Genomic DNA, 16,880 nt, shown 5'->3' with positions numbered 1-16,880 from the left:
CTCGCAGCGCAAAGTGAGCGCAACACACGTGATGAACTGACACCAAGCTCCAGATATGAAACAAGACCGACCGAAGAGGCACAACAGGGGATTCAACTGAAAGTGTGCTCTCACAAAAACACATTGTTTCTCACTCATGATACAACATTTTACAAAACTGCCTAAATTTTGCACAGAACTCTAGTTAAAAGTAATCTGAATGTACAGTCTGTACATGTACACACACACACACACACACACACACACACACACACACACACACACACACACACGAACACACACACACACTCAAACACACACACACACTTACACACACACACACACACACACACACACGAACACAAACACACACTCAAACACACACACACACACACTTACACACACACACACACACACACACACGAACACAAACACACACTCAAACACACACACACACACACTTACACACACACACACACACACACAAACACACACAAACACACACTCAAACACACACACACACACACACAACACACACACACACACACACACACACACACTCAAACACACACACACACACACACTTACACTTACACACACACACACACACGAACACAAACAAACACTCAAACACACACACACACACACTTACACACACACACACACACACACACAAACACACACTCAAACACACACACACACACACGTTACACACACACACACACACACACGGACTTACACACACACACACACACATATTATACTGTACAAACTTTACACTCTATCCCTAAACCCACACACTACACACTACACACTTACACACACACACACACACACACTACATATATACATTTACACACACACACACACTTAGTACGATTCACACAGCTACACACACACATAGAGACACACACACACACATCACACACAAGAGACACACACTTCACATTTTACTACTCCACACACGGACATACAGTCACACACAAAGCGACACACACACACACACAAACACACACTCAAACACACACACACACACAAACACACACTTACACACACACACACACGAACATAAACACACACTCAAACACACACACACACACACACACTTACACACACACACAAACACACACTCAAACACACACACAGACACACACTTACACACACACACACACACACACACACACACACACACACACACACACACACACATATAAACACACACACACACTCAAACACACACACACACAAACACTCACACACACGCAAACACACAGTCAAACACACACACACACACACACACACACACAAATAAAAAGCTGCTTCAGGACAAATGTTCAAGGAAGTTTATGTTAGTTTGAGAGTCGTTTGTGGATGGCAAATCAAGAGCATGTCCTAACAGCAAAGCCTGACAGAAGTGTGTGTGTGTGTGTGTGTGTGTGTGTGTGTGTGTTTATCTGCCTCTCGGATGGCATGAATAGAAACAACTGGTGGGAGAATGGATAGCTAGTATTTGAGAGCGCTTCACAGGGGAAAATGAACATCTCCTCAAACACATGACGTCAGCTCCACTCCTGCCCCTGAATGTGCTATTTATACATCTGCTGTCTCTGTCAGAGAGAAAGAAGCAGGGACAATGTGTGTGTTTGTCAGACAAAGATGATAATTATTGTACCTAAAATAAAAATTAATGGGTCACCAGGTCTTTTGGCATCTCTAAATAAAGACTCAATTGTTGTTGTATTTTCTATTGAAACGGGAAGTCATCCTTGTTTTTTAATAGCTGTTACCTTTTAGTTTATGCCACAGCTGTGAACCATGATGTGCAACTTGCTAATACTAGTCACAGGCAGGTGGTATTAGGCAGAGGGGCATTCTCATTCTGGAGAGCAATTAATTGGGCAAACATTTTGGATCTGCTTGTCAGTGCAAGATGAGGGATCAATAGTTTTCTACCTGGTCTTATAGAATCACGTTACTACTGTATACATACATTTTTGCAAACTAATTTTTATATGTCTTATTTATTGTACACATAGCAACAGTTTCATGGTGAAATGAACACTAGCAGCACTACAACAACAATGACTTTCACTTTCATATACATATTTCTTTTGTTATACTGCCTGTTCTAAAACCATTGTTGGTTTTGGGCAGTTTATATTGGGTGCATCTCGTGACAAACTTGTTAGTTTTTCGTTTAAAGCTTATGTATTGATTTCCTTTATTCTTTTCTGTTGTGAGCCTTGTTTAATTGAGTGTGTGTTTTTGTTACAGTGGCTGAGAGCCGATGGTGGTGCTGGTGTCTGGGTGGTAGCGTCCCCTTATGGTGTGCTGTGTTGCCTTCCTTGTTTCCATTTGTATGCACTGTGGTGTGGTGGTGTGTTTGCTAGGGGGACTTTCCTTGGGATTTTTCTACTGCCTTTGACTCCTTTCTCCTCCATCGGTAAGCCTCAGCAATTATAAATTATATATTTGTTTTCTCTTTTCTTTTTTTCTTTTCTTTTTGTACTCTCTTCCCCGAGAGATGAATGTGTTTTAAAATGTTTTAAACGACTGAAATAAAAAGGTGTTTCTTTTCCAACATTGAACGTCGTCTTTGGCTGAATTGTACACGTACCTGTGTGTCCTTAATTCTATCAACATCACTGCCATTAGGTAGTACAATTATTCTCTGGGTGAAATTCCCTGGGTGGCGTAGTCTGCATGTTATTCGTCCTTTTCTTGCCCACCGCCCGAGTTGCCACATGTCGTTCAGCAAATGCTAAATAACATATGATTCATGATGAATTGTGGTTCAATCTGAATCATATTTGATGGTCTCCTGAGTTTGAGTCTCTCTGCCTATCTGGTGTTTTTGTCAATAGGTCACAGGACTCTGTATATCGGGGTTCATGTTCCTCTGGGCAGGAGAACTTGCCGGCATCATCGTCACCATGGACACAAACACAGAAAGAGAAGCAGAGAGAGACTCTGGGGTCAAAGATGGACGGGAATCGCCCTCATTTAGTAATCCTTCCTTTCTTCCTTCCTTTTATTTTCTTTGTTCTTTCTATCCTTCCCTCTACCATCCTTCCATCCTTCTATCCTTTCCTTTCAACCTCTTTCCTTCCTTCCTCTCATCCATCCATCTATACATAATTTTCTCCTTCCTATCATCCATCCATCCATCATTTTCTACTTCCTTCCTCTCCATCCATCTACCCATCCATCCATCAATCATTTTCTACTTCCTTTCTATACATCCATCCAGCCATCCATTCATAATTTTCTACTTCCTTCCCATCCACCCATCATTTTCTCCTTCCTATCATCCATCCATCCATAATTTTCTACTTCCCTCCTATCCATCCATCCATCATTTTCTCCTTCCTCCTTATCATCCATCCATCCATCCTTCTATCCTTTCCTTCCAACCTCTTTCCTTCCTTCCTCTCATCCATCCATCTATACATAATTTTCTCCTTCCTATCATCCATCCATCCATCATTTTCTACTTCCTTCCTCTCCATCCATCTACCCATCCATCCATCAATCATTTTCTACTTCCTTTCTATACATCCATCCAGCCATCCATTCATAATTTTCTACTTCCTTCCCATCCATCCATATTTTTCTACTTCCTTACCATCCATCCATCCATCCATCATTTTCTCCCTTCCTATCATCCATCCATCCATAATTTTCTACTTCCCTCCTATCCATCCATCCATCATTTTGTACTTCCTTTCTATCCATCCAGCCATCATTTTCTCCTTCCTCCTTATCATCCATCCATCCATCCTTCTATCTTTCCTTCCAACCTCTTTCCTTCCTTCCTCTCCATCCACCCATCCATCCATCATTTTGTACTTCCTTTCTATACATCCATCCATCCATCCATCCATCCATCCATCCATCCATCCATCCATCCATCCATCCATCCATCCATCCATCATTTTCTCCTTCCTATCATCCATCCATACAAAATGTTCTCCTTCCTTCCTATCCATCCAACATGCACCCATCCATCATTTTCTACTTCCTTCCCATCCATCCATCCATCCATCCATCCATCCATCCATCCATCCATCCATCCATCCATCCATCCATCCATCCATCCGTTAGCTGTCTTCTTCAGTCACCCATATTTTTATTTGTACATCTCTCTCATATTTGTTTTCTCACTATGATGGTCTGTCCTGTTTTATTATTTTCTGAAGCACTTTCTCTTTCATTTTGTTTCTGATTTGTGCACTCTGTGATCTAGTGAGTTGGGTGCATGGTGCTCATTTTTCAGGCCACACAGGCTGATGACTCATTCTTGAGTGCAGAGATTTCTCAAACAGATGCCAGGCTTTTAGGAAAAAAATATTCGACAAAGTCCCACCACTCACTGATAATATACTGTATACTGGTAACTATGTTTATAGTTAACACAAATTCTGGAAATTCAGTGAGTTAAAGGAATGTTCCTGGTTCAATACATGCAATAATCTCTACCGACAGTGGCATAATGTTGGTTGCCACTGAAAATAAGTTTCTTTTTTAAAGTACTTAAAGCATTAAAATTTACTCTGTTTCAAAAGTTAAGCCACAAGACATTATTTCTGTTGGCTAGAGTGAAGTTACTGTATATCCAGTGTTATTAAACATTGATGTAATGACCAGATAATGGCAGTACAGCAGGTGAATTTCCCTCCAGAATGCTGGCCCCATAGATGCGCATTGTATGTGAGTAACTGCAACCACAATTCTTTGTATTCAACCCAGAACATTCCTTTAAGTGTAACTGCTGCATGACTGTTTTATATAAGTACTTCATGACAGTCAGAGAAATGGTCATTAGTGTAATACTGATGTCCGACTGTCTCACAGATACTCCCTCTCAGAGAGTTCAGTTTCTGCTGGGCACTGAAGATGACGATGAAGAGCATATACCACATGACCTGTTCACTGAACTTGATGAGATCAGCCTTCATGATGGAGAAGACGGAGAGTGGAGAGAAACCGCCAGGTACAAGACCATGTGACCCAGTCATGTGATGTCACCTAATCCATTATTCAAAATCCAATTATGGCTCAATGACAAATAACAATGTCCGAGAGCGTGTGTGTTAATACGCATGCACCAAGCTCTAAGAAATGTAGTCTTTGTATTCATGTTGGTGTGAAGAGGAGGAGGGCGTGGCCGGGCCATGAAGATGCACGTCTGGCGCTGAATTGCCTTAAATCAGCCAGGTGGGGGATAAGGACGAGCCAGAGGCGCCAGATCCAGAGAGAGAGAGAGAGAGACACACACTCTGTCGCTGTGTGTGTGTCTGTGTGAGTTGGTTAAATTCATTTATGCCATTCAAATTATGTTGACTGTTCTGCCGGTTCCCGCCTCCTCCTTGCCCATCCTGTGAACCCTGTTACAGTTGGTTTCATCCTTTTATATGTTAGCATTTTCATAAATGATTGTTGGCTGCTCTGATATGTTTTGGTAGTGTGGATGAAGAAAGGTTAAATCTGTTATGCGGCATTAGTCCAAGAGTGCTGGGGTTGTATACAGAAGCATTGGTGTGTAATGTTTATATATATGTATATGTGTGTGTGAGTGTGTGTGTGTGTGTGTGAAAAGCCAGACTGATAAAACAGAAAGGCTAAATAAAGCTCTTATAATGATGACAGTCGCTGCATTGTCATATGGCATCTTGTATCTAAATGCACCCGGAATGAAAGGATTTTTTATTTCATCTGGTATTTAGACAGGTTACCTGTTTTCAGTTTGTGTAGCAAAGTTAATACCCATTTAACTCTTTGCACATTTCATATCATTAAGTCAAACCACTTAGATAAGCATCTATACTTTGCATCGCATAAAGCTATGCTATTAGCCATATAAATGCATTCAATAATCTAATCATTTGACGGTATTACATTACCAGCCAGGTCTCATGACTCTGACAAAAGTTTTTGCAAAATTATATTAAGCGATTCCTTAAATATTTTGCAAACATGTAAGTAGAGTAACGTGATTCTATAAGACCAGACTTGACATTATCTGTCCATATCTGTTCCGTCCATTTCAGCGTAAAAACACAGATGTTTCAGAACCGCTAACTGTTCTCTCCTTCAACTTTCTCCCACCCCCATTATCCACCCAACCCACCCTGAACCAAACTCACTTCACAGGCACTCACTATCTGCATCGACACAATGGTAAATGGTCTGCACTTATATAGCGCTTTTTTAACCTTCGAGGTTACATTTACATTTACATTTATGCATTTGGCAGACGCTTTTATCCAAAGCGACTTACAGTGCAATTATTACAGGGACAATCCCCCCGGAACAACCTGGAGTCAAGTGCCTTGCTCAAGGGCACAATGGTGGTGGCCGTGGGGTTCGAACCAACGACCTTCTGATTAACAGCCCTGTGCTTTAGCCACTACGCCACCACCACTCCAAAGCACTTTACACTGTGTCCCCATCACCCATTCACACACACACTCATACTCATACACCAATGGAGGCAGAGTGCTAGCCTGCCAGTGGGAGCAACTTGGGGTTCAGTGTCTTGCCCAAGGAAATTCATGCTGGATTCCAATCGACTTGGAAAGATGGAATTTCCAACTTCCTACTTCACTCCAACAACAATTCCCAAAGAGATATTTGTACAGTATGTTTGTTTATCTAGCTCCATGATAATAAAAGAACAATACAAAAATGTACAAAAGAAAAGAAACGTGCAGGAGAGATATGAAACCAAATTGGGCTAATTTGAAAACCTCCTCTTATACATTTGCAGCATATTAGATCAGAAGTGTCAGAACAGTTATACACAATCAATGATAAACATAAAATTTTAAGCAAATAAAATGCATAGACGAGTGAAAGTTACATGATCATAACAATAGAGGTTGACCGATATTGGATTTAGCCGATACCGATAACTAAGGTGCTGGAAATGGTCGTTAACCGATTAATCGGCTGATAGTTTTTAAAAAGTTAGATGGGGCGTCCACGTGGGAAAACTATCAGCTAAGCATTGTTGTTGATATTTGCAGATAAACAAAAGTTCCCAAAGCTGTTATTGGTGCCGATTAATCTATTAAAACCGTATAATCTGCTAAATCGATTAATTGGTCGACTTCTAGTTTTGGAGAGACAGGTTGGTAATTTTTTTAAAATGTATAGATCAGTGAAAGTTACATGATCACAGCTGTAGAGATTGACCGATGTTTGCTTTAGCCGGTAGAATAACTAAGGTGCTGGAAACGTCCGTTAACTGATTAATCAGCCGATAGTTTTTTAAAACAATAGATGGGCCATCCATGGGGGAAACTATCAGTGAGCTGTTGTTGTTTATTTATACGGATAAACAAAAGTTCCAAAAGCAGCTATTGATGCTGATTAATCAGCAAAACTGATTACTCTGAAATTTGAAGTCGAACGATTAATCGGTTTTACAGAGGAACTGGTGTGTAAAAAACTGTAAAAAGAATCCTCTCTGTTTATAATTTTACACTTTGAAAACTAATGTTAGCATAACATAGCATTGGCTATCCAATGCAATTTCATCTAAGAGATGTCTTTGTTGACAATCAGTAGTGTTGCATTTATGTTTACTTGTACGTTATCTTATAAGTGTCGGGCAATAGAACGCCTTTATGGTCAAAAGTCCAAGTAGGATCATCCGACATCAAACTTCGAATGCTACACAGCATTAATACTAAGCAGATCTGTCTCTAAATCTCTGTTTAACAACAGTTAAAGTTCAAGTTGTTAGTTAGTCTCTGATTAATCAGCATTGGCATTGACTCTGTGTCTCCAGGTCACATGATTTCTCATCAGTCTCAGCCCATCACCACTGAGGGCAAGAGCAATGTAAGCCGTGAGAACAGTGCTGTGGACTTCAGTAAGGTAATAATGCCGAGGGGTTTGAGATGTACTAGACGGCGTGTAATGCAAAATCTAGCATGATAGTAAAGCAATAGTTCCCACACCATTCTCTTTCATTGAGTTTTTTCTCCATACAGTGGAAGTGAATGTTGACTATGGCTGTTTCTTGTATTGAGTATTATGGTTGTGATTCCATAAACTGTCAGGGTTGCTGCGGTGCTGTCTGGGGTCAGATAGGTCACAAGGAGTAATAGACAGATGAAATAGTAGATCAGTTTATGAAATTGTACACAACATATAGCCTCTGGCATTATGCAAACATACATCATCTCTTTAGTGTTTTACATCATCTTGTCATATGGACTTAAACCAGTCTAAGAACACATTTCCATAGTAAGCAGAGAGTTTTATGGATGTGCACACATCAGATTTGTTCTGTTAATTTCCGTTGTTTTTTTAAGATTTCATATCCTGACTGATGCGAAGCTTTCAGAATCTTGCATATGGATTGGTTGCATCATTATGTTGGCTAGACAAAGCCAGCATACTGTTATTTAAACAACTTGGGTATTTAAAATCTCCCTAACTTTCAAGCTACTAGATACTGGTGAAAACAGTGAAAACAAACTAAACACCAAACAACATCCTAGCAACCAGCTTAGAACACCATAGCATCCTCCTTGCAAGGACTTAAATACCAAAGTACTCAAAGAACATACAATGCATACAGTATTGCCTTCAAGTTACAAATCTCAAATTATTTTGAATATATATATATATTGAATATATTGAATATATAACCCCATGCTCTTCTTTGTGTAGATAGATCTTAACTTCATGAAGAAGATTCCTCCTGGTGCAGAGGCCTCGAATATCTTGATTGGAGAGCTGGAGTTTCTTGACTAGCGTTTGTCCGCCTCTCTCCTGCCGTAATGCTCAATGGCCTGGAAGAAGTGCCCATTACAACCAGGTGACTGTCTAACTGTTTGCACTGTATTACTGCAGACCAATGATTCTTAACTGATGGGTTGTGATGCCAAAATTGGCCCATCTTGAAAATGCATGCCAACCAAATATTCATGCATAGTTCAAATTCTACAAATATAATCAATACATTTAGCAAATGTTGCCATTTCAAGGTAACATTAATGCATTTGAATGTTTTAAAGACTTTTTGCCATGTGATGAATATATGCATCCTGATGCAAAACCAGTTGAGAAGCACTTGTATAGACATATTAGTGGATTTACAAAACAAACATTTTGCAATCTTTAAGTTCTTGCTTGTGGAATCCAAAAAAAACACAAGTCACACCAGAATGTATTGTATTGTGTCTATTCTGCCAGGTTCCTGTTCATTTTGCTGGGGACTTTGGTTAAAGGAGCTCAATATCATAAGATCGGTCGATCAATCGCGACTTTAATGACAGATGAGGTAAGAACGCCGCAAAAAAAAATTCTTAATCAGTGTAGACATATGTAGAAAATCTGGAAATATGTGGAACAAAATCACGACATGTCCATTATTATGAGTTCAACATGATATTGTGTTGAGTCTTTGGATTTATGTGGAAGTTAGTAAAAGTAATTGTTGTTGTAGCGCCTCTAGTGTTTATTTCACCAAGGCGTACATACAATGCCGCTATACGTACAATGAGCCACGTAAAAAATGTAGTTATACTAACGTGATTCTATGAGACCAGGTTGGTTTTATAAAAGCAGTAAGCCACTCGAGGCTGCGTTTGACTGAGATTTCTGTGTTTCTGAGATGATATAAGACTCATGAGGTCTTTCACAGCTCAGCAGAATCTCTCTTTCTGAGTCTTTGAGCTGGAGAAGTGAGTTAAAGCACAGTACTGATAATATGCAAATGACTGCTAATTAGCCATAAAACTGCCCTCATGCCAAGCTGCTGGGTGCAACATCTTAAGACACTCCTGAAGAGTGTGAAAATGCAAATACATACAGTATGCTTCCTGCATATAAAGGTTAATTCAGATTACAGTATCTGAATTAGTAGCTTATATAGCACCTTATTCACATTTTGTCAACTTGTAGTGCTCTATTTTTGTCATTTCTAGGTTTTCCATGATGTGACGTAGAAAGCTAAAGATCACAGCGATCTAATCGCTGGAATTGATGAATTTCTCGACCAAGTAATAGTTCTGCCTCCGGGAGAATGGGACCCTTCCATCGGAATAGAGCTGCCGAAAAATGTGCCATCCCAGGTCAGTGACAGTGGGGTGATTTAGACAGTAAATGTGGATAGTGGTGTAGTGGTCTAAGCACATAATTGGTAATCTGTTAATCAGAAGAACACCGGTTCGATCCCCACAGCCACCACCATTGTGTCCTTGAGCAAGGCACTTAACTCCAGGTTGCTCCGGGGGGATTGTTTCTGTAATAAGTGCACTGAAAGTCGCTTTGGATAAAAGCATCTGCCAAATGCATAAATGTAAATGTACATTAAAGGTAGATTGAAATAAAATGTAGTTAGATGGAAAATATTATTGTGGTTAACATTAAATGAAAACGGACAGTTTGTACTTTAAAATGTTCAGTAAGCCATGCACTATTATATACATGTTTGACAAACAGCACAGTTTTCAATATCCTCAATCCGTTTGTGCATCTGGGATTTAACTACATTTGTAATGTGCGACCCCACGTACACATGCGTGGATGTTGTATTTTGGCTTCACTCTACACCCAGCATAATTCAAATTCATTTAAAGGGGTTAGGGTCAGGGTTAGTTTAGGGTTAGGGTTCAGGGGTCAGGGTTGGTTTAGGGTAAGGTTTTAGGAGTTAGGGTCAGAGTCAGGGTTGGTTTAGGGTTAGAGTTCAGGGGTTAGGGTCAGGGTTGGTTTAGGGTTTGGGGGTCTGGGTTTGTTTAGGGTTTGGGTTTAGGGTTTAGGGGTCAGGGTTGGTTTAGGGGTAAGGGTTTAGGAGTTAGGGTCAGGGTTTTATTAGGGTTAGAGTTCAGGGGTTAGGGTCAGGGTTGGTTTAGGGTTTAGGGGTCTGGGTTTGTTTAGGGTTTAGGGGTCTGGGTTTGATTAGGGGTAAGGGTTTAGGAGTTAGGGTCAGGGTTTGTTTAGGGTTAGAGTTCAGGGATTAGGGTCAGGGTTGGTTTAGGGTTTAGGGGTCTGGGTTTGTTTAGGGTTTAGGGGTAAGGGTCCAGGGGTTAGGGTCAGGGTTGGTTTAGGGTTAGGGTTAAGGTTTGTTTAGGGTTTGGATTTAGGGGTTAGGGTCAGGGTTGGTTTAGGTTTAGAGTTCAGGGGTTAGGGTTAAGGTTGGTTTAGGGTTAGGGGTTAGGGTAAGGATTGATTTAGGGTTAGGGTTTAGGGGTTAGGGTCAGGGTTGGTTTAGGGTTTGGGTTTAGGGGTTAGGGTCAGGGTTGGTTTAGGGTTTAGGAGTCAGGGTTGGTTTAGGGGTCAGGGTTTAGAATTTAGGGTTAGGGTATATTTAGGATTATAGTTTAGGGGTTATGGTCAGGGTTGGTTTAGGGTTTGGGTTTAGGGGTTAGGGTCAGGGTTGGTTTAGGGGTCTGGATTTGTTTAGGGTTTGGGTTTAGGGGTCTGGGTTGGTTTAGGGGTAAGGTTTTAGGAGTTAGGGTCAGGGTTTGTTTAGGCTTAGAGTCCAGGGGTTAGGGTCAGGTTCTGTTTAGGGTTTAGGGGTCAGGGTTGGTTTAGGTTTTGGGTTTAGGGTATGGGTTAGTTTAGGAGTTAGGGTTTAGGAATTAGGGTCAGGGTCAGGGTCAGGGTTTGTTTAGGGTTAGAGTTCAGGGGTTAGGGTCAGGGTTGGTTTAGGGTTAGGGTTTAGGGGTTAGGGTAAGGGTTGATTTAGGGTTAGGGTTTAGGGTCAGGGTTGGTTTAGGGTTTAGGAGTCTGGGTTTGTGTAGGGTTTAGGGGTCTGGGTTTGTTTAGGGGTAAGGGTTTAGGAGTTAGGGTCAGGGTTTGTTTAGGGTTAGAGTTCAGGGATTAGGGTCAGGGTTGGTTTAGGGTTTAGGGGTCTGGGTTTGTTTAGGGTTTAGGGGTAAGGGTTCAGGGGTTAGGGTCAGGGTTGGTTTAGGGTTAGAGTTCAGGATTAGGTCAGGTTGGTTTAGGTTTAGGGTCTGGGTTTGTTTAGGGTTAGGGTAAGGGTTCAGGGTTAGGGTCAGGTTGGTTTAGGGTTAGGGTTAAGGTTTGTTTAGGGTTTGGATTTAGGGGTTAGGGTCAGGGTTGGTTTAGGTTTAGAGTTCAGGGGTTAGGGTTAAGGTTGGTTTAGGGTTAGGGGTTAGGGTAAGGATTGATTTAGGGTTAGGGTTTAGGGGTTAGGGTCAGGGTTGGTTTAGGGTTTGGGTTTAGGGGTTAGGGTCAGGGTTGGTTTAGGGTTTAGGAGTCAGGGTTGGTTTAGGGGTCAGGGTTTAGAATTTAGGGTTAGGGTATATTTAGGATTATAGTTTAGGGGTTATGGTCAGGGTTGGTTTAGGGTTTGGGTTTAAGGGTTAGGGTCAGGGTTGGTTTAGGGTTTGGGTTTAGGGGTTAGGGTCAGGGTTGGTTTAGGGTTTGGGTTTAGGGGTTAGGGTCAGGGTTGGTTTAGGGTTTAGGAGTCAGGGTTGGTTTAGGGGTCAGGGTTTAGAATTTAGGGTTAGGGTATATTTAGGATTATAGTTTAGGGGTTATGGTCAGGGTTGGTTTAGGGTTTGGGTTTAGTGGTTAGGGTCAGGGTTGGTTTAGGGGTCTGGATTTGTTTAGGGTTTGGTTTAGGGGTCTGGGTTGGTTTAGGGGTAAGGTTTTAGGAGTTAGGGTCAGGGTTTGTTTAGGCTTAGAGTCCAGGGGTTAGGGTCAGGTTCTGTTTAGGGGTCAGGGTTGGTTTAGGTTTTGGGTTTAGGGTATGGGTTAGTTTAGGGTTTAGGGGTTAGGGTTTAGGAATTAGGGTCAGGGTCAGGGTTTGTTTAGGGTTAGAGTTCAGGGGTTAGGGTAAGGGTTGATTTAGGGTTAGGGTTTAGGGGTTAGGGTCAGGGTTGGTTTAGGGTTTAGGAGTCAGGGTTGGTTTTGGGTTTAGGTTATGGGTTAGTTTAGGGTTTAGGGGTTAGGGTTTAGGAATTAGGGTCAGGGTCAGGGTTGGTTTAGGGTTAGGTTTAGTGTTTAGGGTCAGGGTTTGATTAGGGGTTAGGGTTTAGGGTTTAGTGTCAGGGTTTGTTTAGGGTTGGTTTTGGGTTATGGGTAAGATTAACTGTGTAACTACAAATGTAATTAAATGCAGGTACTATAAATGGTATTACAATGTAATAACACTTATGTACATAGTAAGTGTATGGTATCAAATACTTAATTACATAGTAGTTAATGACACCTTATATAAATTGGGTCCAATATTCTATATTGTTAAATTTGTTATTAGCATTTCAACAACCCTGCAGTAAAGCACCAGCAGTAACATTGCTGAATATTTCACACAAAAAGAACATATTATCATTATTTTCTCATCCTCATGTCATTCCAAACCTGTTTGGCTGTCTGATGTATCTTACTTAAAACAAAAGGTATGAGGTATGCTGTTTTCCATACAAAGAAACTGGATGGGGATTTGCACTCTCATGCTCCAAAAAAGACAAAAAGCTCCATAAAAATAGTCTATATGACTTGTGCACTATATTCCAAGTCTTAAGAAGTCATACGATAGCTTTGTGTGTTGAACACACTGATATTTAAGCTGTTATTCAAATATAATGTTTCCCTCCACCGCAACTCTCTAATCTTGTTTACTGCTGTGCGTATATTCAAACTTGCTGTGTCGTGATCGGTCATGTGACACTCAAAAGCCAATGGTCTTTTGTGTGTTTTGCACTAACATCAAACATGGAGTGATGCATATAAAGTCGCCATTATTTTTAATCTGTCAGTAAATAATGTCATAAATTGTGGCCTGTTCCTCACACAAAGCTATCGTATATGGATGACTTTTATGGTACTCGCTTGAACTTTTAAGAGCTTGGCAGTATTTGTCACATCCACTATAAGTCCATCTCAGAAGTCTTTCATCAGATGGACGCAGAAACATGTTTGGTGTGAACATTTTATCTAAGGTGCTATGTCTAATTGATCTGACCCTAAAATTGCTTAAAATTACCCTTGTAATGTAGTCAGGTTAATTTAGACATATTAAATAATATTTTTACTCTAATAAAACCTGTTAATTTAGCTGTTAATAAACACGACTAAAGGAGAAATATCTCTGTACACTGTTAAAAATGTATTGTCAGGTAACCTTAAAAATGTTTTTCATGTGGTAACATCTAAATCAACTTATTTTATTCAGTCAAAAAAGGTTATTTAATCTGATTAACAAGCCTAATCTTACACATTACTGTAGGTTGCACAATCCAAATGATTTTGTATTGGTTAGTAAGAATAGAAATTGATCCTTGAGGCAGCAAGATTCAGGTTACCACTTTTTTCAGTCTAGTCTTCTGCTGCTTCTGATAGATCTCCTGCTGACGTACTTTTGTGCAAACAGAAATAAACCGGATCTCTCTTGTTGCTCCTGGAGAAGAGAAAAATCCCTGCAGAGAGCTGGCAGATGCTGAGGAACATGGAGAACACGGAGGCCCTGAGCTACAACGCACCGGGAGGTCAGTCTGGAGTGTGTGTGTGTGTGTGTGTGTGTATTTGTCCGTATGTGTGTGTGCGTATGTTTATGTGTGTGTGTGTGTGTATTTGTGCGTATGTGTGTGTGCTTGTGAGTGTGTGTATGTGTGTGTGCTTGTGAGTGTGTGTGTGTATTTGTGTGTGCTTGTGAGTGTGTGTATGTGTGTGTGTGTGTGTGTGTGTGTTGTGCATATGTGTGTGTGCTTGTGAGTGTGTGTATGTGTGTGTGTGTGTATTTGTGCGTATGTGTGTATGTGTGTGTGCTTGTGAGTGTGTGTATGTGTGTATTTGTGCGTATGTGTGTATGTGTGTGTGCTTGTGAGTGTGTGTATGTGTGTATGTGTGTGTGCTTGTGAGTGTGGGCTTGTTTATGTGGTTTATGAGAACATTTTTTTAGGTTACAAATTAGTAATTACAAGGGTATTATGCTATAAATGTGGTTTATGAGGACATTTCTATTGTCCCCATAATTCAAATCGCTTAAAAATCATACTAAACAATGTTTTACTGAAAATGTAAAAATGCAGAAAGTTTTTTGTGAGGGTTAGGTTTAGGGGTAGGGTTAGGGTTAGGGTATAGAATCTATAGTTTGTACAGAATAAAAATCATTATGTCTATGGAGAGTCCTCATAAGGATAGCTGCACCAACATGTGTGTGTGTGTGTGTGTGTGTGTGTGTGTGAAGTGTGTGTATGTGTGCGTGCGTGTGTGTGTATATGTGTGTGTGTGCGTGTGAGTGGGTGCGTGTTTGTGTGTATTTTTGTGTGTGTGAATGTGCGTGTGTATGTGTGTGCATGTGTGTGTGAAGTGTGTGTATGTGTGTGTGTGTGGGTGAAGTGTGTGTGTGTGTGTGTGCTCTTCATAGGTGCTCGCTAACAGTACTTGCCCCTACAATCTGTTAAGGCTAAATGGGGGATCTTTGTCTTTGTTATCTTTGTTGTGTACGTGTGTGTGTGTATGTATGTGAAGTGTGTATGTATGTGTGTGTCAGTGTGTGTAAGTATGTATGTGTGTGTGTGAAGTGTGTGTGTGTAAGTGTGTATGTGTGTGTGTGAAGTTTGTGTATGTGTGTGTGAAGTGTGTGTATGTGTGTTTGTGTCTTAAAATTGTATTCCAAACTTTTGGCCGCCAGTGTAAATATATATATATATATATATGTGTGTGTGTGTGTGTGTATGTTTTGGGGTTCTGTAAAGTTAAACCAATGTTTTGCAATTATTCCACTGTATGTGTGAAAGGTGATCTTTTTTGGAGTGCTAAAAATAGCAGGTGGTGGCAAAAAAATTCAGCAAAGTTGAAGAATTTAATTCATTTGTTTGATTGGTTGGTGTAAAAGCTGTATCTCACGATTCCATCATTTCATATGAATTATTATGAGTTGTCATGGGACTACAGTATAAAGCATAAACCTCACTTTTCATATTTCTGTAAAACAAGACTTAATATCTCATGTGATTTTGCTTCTCAAGTAAATATATCTTGTTTTAAGGATGTTTACTGGAAAACAAGACACAAATAATTGCTAAGAGAATGTTTTGCTGTGTACTTGAAAGAAACATAACTGAGAACTCCCGAGCAATGAATAATACAACCTCAATAATATATTCCTCTGCCGAGTCAAATGGATGTAAAAGGACACATGGCTCAACATTGTGTTTATTTTATTCTGCAACATTATAATGCAGTTCATGCAGGATTATTATTTTATTCTGTACTACAATGTAATCAAGAGCTGTGCCACAGAAGACCAGGTTTTCAACTAGTGAACTGGACGGACGCCACGTTTGACATTTGGTCACACTTTCCCTGTTGAGTGAAAGTTTTCACAAGTTTCAGTGACTTTCTCTTTTCTCACAATATAAATCCCCTTCTGTTCTCAGATGGCTCTATTCTCCCAAATGGTTTGTGATGATCGTGTCTGATCAGCCTTCATTAATATTTCTCTCCTTATCACACGTCCTACTTGAAGATCTTGTGACTAGTGACAAAAGTTTACATTTTTCTTTAAGGCTTAGTTCACCAAAAAATTACAATTCTCTCATCATTTACTCACCCTCATGCCATCTCTGACAAGTAACTTTCTTCTGCTGAGAATATCTCAGCTCTGTAGGTCCATACAATGCAAATGAATGGTGGCCAAAATGTTGAAGCTAAAAAAAAAGCACATAAATGCATCATAAAAGTAATCAATTTGATATCAGTGGTTTAATCCATGTCATCTGAAGCGATCCAATCAGTTTTGGGAGAGATCAGACCAAAATATAACTCCTTTTACACTGTACAACTTGACATTGCAGTCTCTAGACACGATCATGATTTCAAGCTCGATTACATTTCCTAGTGCATGACACATGCGCAGAACGCTAAAAAGTGCAATCGAGCTTGAAATCATGATCAATCATTGATAC

General features: G+C 40.3%; 1 pseudogene; it reads left to right on the top strand.

The window, feature by feature from the left end:
* Positions 1-16,880, top strand: part of LOC127658843 (sodium-driven chloride bicarbonate exchanger-like) — a 34,444-nt pseudogene that overhangs the window by 10,490 nt on the left and 7,074 nt on the right.

This window comes from Xyrauchen texanus, chromosome 18, assembly GCF_025860055.1.
Source record: "Xyrauchen texanus isolate HMW12.3.18 chromosome 18, RBS_HiC_50CHRs, whole genome shotgun sequence".
In the NCBI taxonomy this organism is placed as follows: domain Eukaryota; kingdom Metazoa; phylum Chordata; class Actinopteri; order Cypriniformes; family Catostomidae; genus Xyrauchen; species Xyrauchen texanus.
The sequence above is the reverse complement of the archived record's forward strand: the minus strand, read 5'-3'. Positions and strand labels throughout refer to the sequence as shown.